Source organism: Lathyrus oleraceus, chromosome 5 (genome assembly GCF_024323335.1).
Source record: "Lathyrus oleraceus cultivar Zhongwan6 chromosome 5, CAAS_Psat_ZW6_1.0, whole genome shotgun sequence".
In the NCBI taxonomy this organism is placed as follows: Eukaryota; Viridiplantae; Streptophyta; class Magnoliopsida; order Fabales; family Fabaceae; genus Lathyrus; species Lathyrus oleraceus.
Genome location: NC_066583.1, coordinates 405,252,328 through 405,258,478, shown reverse-complemented (window position 1 = coordinate 405,258,478; position 6,151 = coordinate 405,252,328). Strand labels below are relative to the sequence as shown.

The window sequence follows — 6,151 nt, the reverse complement described above, 5'->3', positions numbered from 1 at the left end:
AAGGTTAGAAAGCGAAAAAAAACCGAGAAGTTTTATCAAATCAAAAACTAATAAAAATGTCAGAGATCTGGGTAAGGGGGTTGGTTATGCAATGGGAAGGTTTTAAGCACCCAAAACATCCTTAGTACTCTAAGGGAGCCCTTTTCACCAATGTTGTAAGGTAGGTTGGTATTTGTGAAAAATATTTATGCAAACATGATTGGGGAGATGAAAAAAGAATGTACAAGTTATTTACAATTTTGTGTTTGAATAGATAAACCCATTGCGTACGTACCATCTTAAAAAAGATTAGGATCAAAACCTCGTAGTTCGGGGTAAAAATCTCAAAAGAAATTGGTGAATTGATTGGTCAAAAGCCTTAAGGTCTTTTGTTATCAAAGGGAGAAAACTCAACCTAAAACCACAAATCCACCATGTGAGGAGAGCTTCGACATGCTAGTGAGGGGTTAACCCTATAATAAGCATGGAAGACTTATAGTCCATCACTAAGGATATAAGTGAGTATTATATCAACCTCTAAGATAACCTAAACCTAAGAGTTAATGTTTATGAAAAGCTTTGGCAAGAAGTGGCCATTGAAACCACAAAAACAATTGAGTGAGTTGTATTTACAAATGAAAAGTATTCACAAAGTATGGTCAAAATTGACTTAAGGATTCAATTCAAAATAAGTAATATGAAAAGAGTTTGGAAAATCAAAAGCATAGTGCTTAGGTTTCTAATTTTTTGAAAACAATGTTAATGTTTGCACAAAAGTTTGACTTGGGTTAGAGTGGAGGGAAGAAGAAGAATGGCTAAGTCCTAAACATACAAAGATGAAGGAGGAGAAATAAAACCACAATTGAGTTCCCTTCTTGAGATCATAGTGATGATCCAAGTTGTTCCCTTTCTTTGGGTTAGCAAGCAATAAGCAAATAACTCAAGCAATCAAGCAAACAATCAAGCTCCTAGGAAACTTCCAATTGGCTTTTGTATCTCTCACTTTGGTGCTCATGACAATGGTTCTTCTACTTGGCAAGTTTGGGATCCCTAACACATAAGAACACACAAATCAAAAAGTTTCACAATGCAATAGAAAGAATGGACAAAAGTGAGTTTAGAATTAAGTCCTTCCAATGTTCATCTTCAAGATTAAGCATTCTAAAGGCATGAAGCCTAGTTTCTCTTTGACATTTTTATAGCATTCTAAAGGCATGAGGCCTAGTTGCTCTTTGACTCCATTTAGCATAGGTAAGGTCCTAAAATCTAAGTCCTTTGTCCATTTGCATTGGGTTCACACAAACAACAAAATAAAACAAGCACGATAGTATATACACAATAATGTGCTCAAGTGAGCAAAAGGCAAATTGCATTATGTCGCAGCCTGAAAAATACAGAGGTGCGAAAAAACAACCGGCGAAAAAGAAGTGACAGAAGAGTCGCCACCGTGCGTTATTTATCCCAAAGGAGGGAAAGGAAACGCTCGAAGTAAACCTGGAGAAAGGAAAGGAAAAGACAAGGTCTCGCAACCAAATCTTGGGTTCGGGAGTCGATTATGCGAAGGGAAGGTATTAGCACCCCTACGCATCCGTAGTACTCTACGGGATCCACTCTTGTTGTTTCTTGTCTAAAGGGTGTGTGTTTATCTAATGTACTATTTACTAAAAGGGTCAAGAGAAAAATGACTCGCACGGATGTCGCATCCACTGCATACGTATCTCATCTGGAATGAGAATCAGAGTCTTCGTAGCTCGGCTACCTATGGGTTAAAGAGGAGTGTGCTCGCTAAGACATCGCGTCTTATGCCTACGTATCTCATCGGGAATGAGAATCAGAGCAAAACGTAGTTCAGCTAACTACGGGAACAAAGGTCTCGATTGCAACTAGGGCAAGAGAAAGGGAAGGTCTCGATCGCAACGAGGGCGAGAGAAAGGATCGCAACAAGGGCGAAAGCAAACAAGGATTAGTTGTTAGTCGTTAGTCAAACTCGGCAAGACGTCGCATCTTGTGCCTACGTATCTCATCTGAACATGAGAATCAGAGTTGCCGTAGTTCGGCTACATAGGGATTGCCATCTGAACATGGACTTACAAAGGAGGACACCAGTTGTGTCAAAGGAGAATGGGCAATGTGTTCACGTCCTAGCAGTAGGTGTCGCAGCTCGCTGAATCGAGTCTTAGGCAGTTACCTCTTTGCAATAGAACGGACTACATGCCACAAGATCGGAGACGCTCGGAAAGGTCTAGAAGTGGGGGAGCTCTGCCCTAGAGTTGTCATGCAATATGTACTTAAGTGTTAGGATTTACAAATGGGAATATCTACCTAATGTTAGCATGCAAAGAATATGGGAATTCTACCTATGTTATCATACAAAAGAATAAGGGAATCCTACCTATGTTATCATACAAAAGGATATGGGAATCTTACCTATGTTATCATACAAAGGGTTCTATCTAATGGGTGCTACCTAATCGGAACAAGGGTTGACGAGTGGAGCAAGGAGAAATGTTAGGGATAAGGGTAGATGGCGATGCATGAAGCAATCGACTTACAAGGTTGATGGCGATGCATAAAGCAATCGACTTACAAGGTTGATGGCGATGCATAAAGCAATCGACTTACAAAAGGATGGATGAATACGTGCTGGTTCTGTTAGGTTTTGAAAAATGATTACTCGACGTTGGATCGAGGTTTTGATCTTGCTTTGAAATGGTTATCGAATGTTCATTTTAATTCTTATATTAACAGATGAATAAAGAATGAAAGAATAAATATTATACATTTCATGGGAGAGGGATACATTTGTTATGAATGGGGGTTGACATGGCAATCAAGCAATATAAGTATATGCCTCATACACCATACAAGTAGGCCACAGTTAATCACACAAGTAAGATATAAACAAGTATATAATCAAATCAAATAATCAAAGAATGAAATGAATTAGCATTAAATAATGTATGAGAAGTATAAACATGTTAATCAATCAAACCAATAGAAACATGGATGAAAGAAACAAGTATAAAATATATCAAATTAAACAGACAAGTGAAACTATGCACACAAAGAATCAATGAACAATTTAATCGGGAAATAATGCAAGGATCAAACAAAATTGAGGTGAAAGGCCTCTAATACATGGCATATGAGATGGACAAGGGAGGATCAAAAGATCTCTTCAATTGCCTTAAGCAATCCCTAAGTCAAACATCAATCATACAAAAGTCAACCGAAAAATCAAGTCAACTTAAAAAATGTCAAATAAATAGTAAATTAATCACAAAAATTATGAAAAATTAAATTAAGTTAGGTGGGGTCAGGACATCATCATCCCCTAAAAATATTTTTAAAAAAAATGAAAATTGGTTATTGAATTAATTGAATCAAAACAAAGGTCAAACCAAAAGTCAAACAACAAGACTAGGTTAGAAATAAATCAAAAATAAATTAAAAATGGGAAATAAAAATTCAATAAAAGGTCAAGTTGACCATGAGACATTGGTCAACCCTCATCCCAAAAATCAGAATCTAAAATTGATTTTAAGTCATGTAAATAAAAATAATAAGAAAAGTGTATTTAAAAGGACTATTTGAAATAAATAATTGACATAAAATAGTAACATTAAATAAAATATGAAAATAAAAATTAAATAAATTAAATAAAACATTAAGGAAAGTAAAAAATATTTTTTTATATTTTTATAAATGGATAAAGTATTTTTATTAATTAAAAATGCAAACAGAAATTAAATGTGGAGTTTAAAAAAAGAAATAAAAATAAATGAGCAAAAGCAATGATGGGCCAGATGGTGGTGCAGGTAGCAGTGTGGGTGCTAGGCCCAGCCCGTGCATGAGCTGTACCGCGTGTGACAGCATGGAAACGGCATTTTTATTAAATCATGTGAACCAGCCTCAATAGGTCAAGTTTCATTAAACTAACTAAAAGACAAAACACAAGGCGGACGGTTGGGATCAGTTTCCAGGCACGCGATCGAACAGGCCATAGCATGCCACGCTATTCTTCCTTCATGCAACGTAAATACAGCAACCAACAGCATGCGATTTCGAAAAAAAGAAAAAAAGAAAAAACAAGAACTCCCAACTTCCACTCAACCTATCTCCCTTTCTAGTGCATGAAATCAGATGATATAAAAAACAAAACTCAAGTTCAAAGGGAGAGGAACACCATGGTGTTTTACTTCGTTACAAATGGTGACTTAAACATGGAGTAAAATGGACAGTAAGGAAGCTACACACGAGAACGGATATGAATGATATGAACTTAGAATCATGAACCATGCCTCACATTGAGGGCTTCAACAACATACATGTCATATGGAGACAAAAAACAAAGATAAGGCAAACATGGTTGTGACATGATAACAGCTATGGAATGGTGGTATGAACATATGAAGAGTAACCATGGCAAACAATAAAACAGTAGTGAGCAAAAGCATGGGGTGCTTACCTAATGGAAATGAGTCCCTCACTCCTTGCTAGTGGAGAAAAACGGAAGGAAGTGTGCTGCTACTTGTGTTGCAGTCTTGGAAGAAAAAAGGAAGAACAGTTGTCTTGTGTTGCTCTCACTTGCTTGCAGCCAGAATTTCTTTTTTTTCATCCCCTCTCAGATTAGGGTTTCAAGGTTTATATATGTTGGTCCCAAGTGTTCTTAATGGGCTTAGGTCCAATTGGATTTGATTGTGTGCACTTGAAACAAGGTTGGCAATGTGAGGTGGTATTAGGAAATGACTTATTTGGCATGGTTTAAGTGAGCTGCACCAGAAGTACATGAACAAATGAGGAAAGAAAGTGGGCTGGTAGTTTGTGCAGCATATTGGTCTGGTTTAAAAATATTAAAATGTTTCTGAAATGTTTCTCTGCAGACACCACGGCCAACAGCTGAACTGAGAGTCTCGGAGCTTTGCATGATCTCCTGATACGCAAGCTTTGGTATCCGAAATGTTATGGGGTTGAAATTCCTAATGAAAGACTATCTTGTTTTGCCACTAAGGCTTTGGTGAACGTTGGTAGTGACATGGCAAAGCTCGTCCCTGGCCGTGTTTCAACAGAAGTTGATGCGCGTCTTGCTTATGACACACATGGCATTATCTGGAAGGTGCATGACCTGTTGAAGTTGTACAATGATAGTAATGTCCCTCATGAACGTCAGCTATTTAAAATTCCCTCAACATGGCAGGGAATAGAGGCTGCAAGATTTCTGGAATCCGAGGGCATACAAACACATTTGACTTTTGTTTACAGCTTTGCCTAAGCTGCAGCTGCTGCTCAAGCTGGTGCATCTGTGATTCAAATTTTTGTTGGTCGCGTCAGGGACTTGGCACGTACTCATTCTGATGACGAAGAGATAGAAGCCGCCCAGCTGAGGGGAGAGGATCCCGGGTTGGCATTGATCACAAAGGCTTACAATTATATTTACAAATATGGACACAAGTCAAAGTTGATGGCAGCAGCAGTTCACAACAGCAGAACCTTCTGCAACCAAACTAGTATAATACCTCTCAACAATCGGTTATGCAAACCTCACCTGCTATGCATCCTTCAACGATGAAATCGATTCTATCTAGCCTTCAACAAAATCAGCAGTCTAACAATGTTCAACAGTCAACACAGTCTAGGCTTCAGCAACATTCCCAAATTATTAGGCAGCAACTTCAACAGAATTCTATTCCTCAACAGCAACAACAACACCAAGCTTCTGAAGACGAGAAATACACTCAATGGAAGTCTCTCGTTCCTATTCTCTACGATGGGCTTGCGAATCATAACATCGTTTGGCCTTCTCTCTCTTGCAGGTGGGGTCCTCAGCTTGAACAAACTACTTATAAGAATCGGCAACGACTCTATCCTTCTGAGCAGACTGATGACAGTGTCCCAAATACTTTGGTGATTGTGAATTGTGAGGTTGTGAAAACTAGGGTTGCAGCTGCAGAGCATATTCCACAGTTTAATGAAGAGGCTCACTCTCTATTTGTTAAGAAGTATAAGACCATCATACAACCGGGGGAGGTGAATAGAATTAGGGAATTGCCATAAAATTCTAAAATAGTGGCTACTCACACAGGCAGCCCTGATGTTCTCATTTGGGAGGTTGAAAGTCGGCCTAACCGTCACACTATTCTTGGAGCTACAAACTCTCCTCCAAGGTTGTTTT

The 6,151-nt window shown here is 38.3% G+C and overlaps 1 pseudogene; it reads left to right on the top strand.

Moving 5' to 3' along the window:
- The first annotated feature begins 4,775 nt into the window (after positions 1-4,775).
- Positions 4,776-5,548, top strand: LOC127081060 (uncharacterized; annotated as a pseudogene).
- Positions 5,549-6,151: the final 603 nt, after the last annotated feature.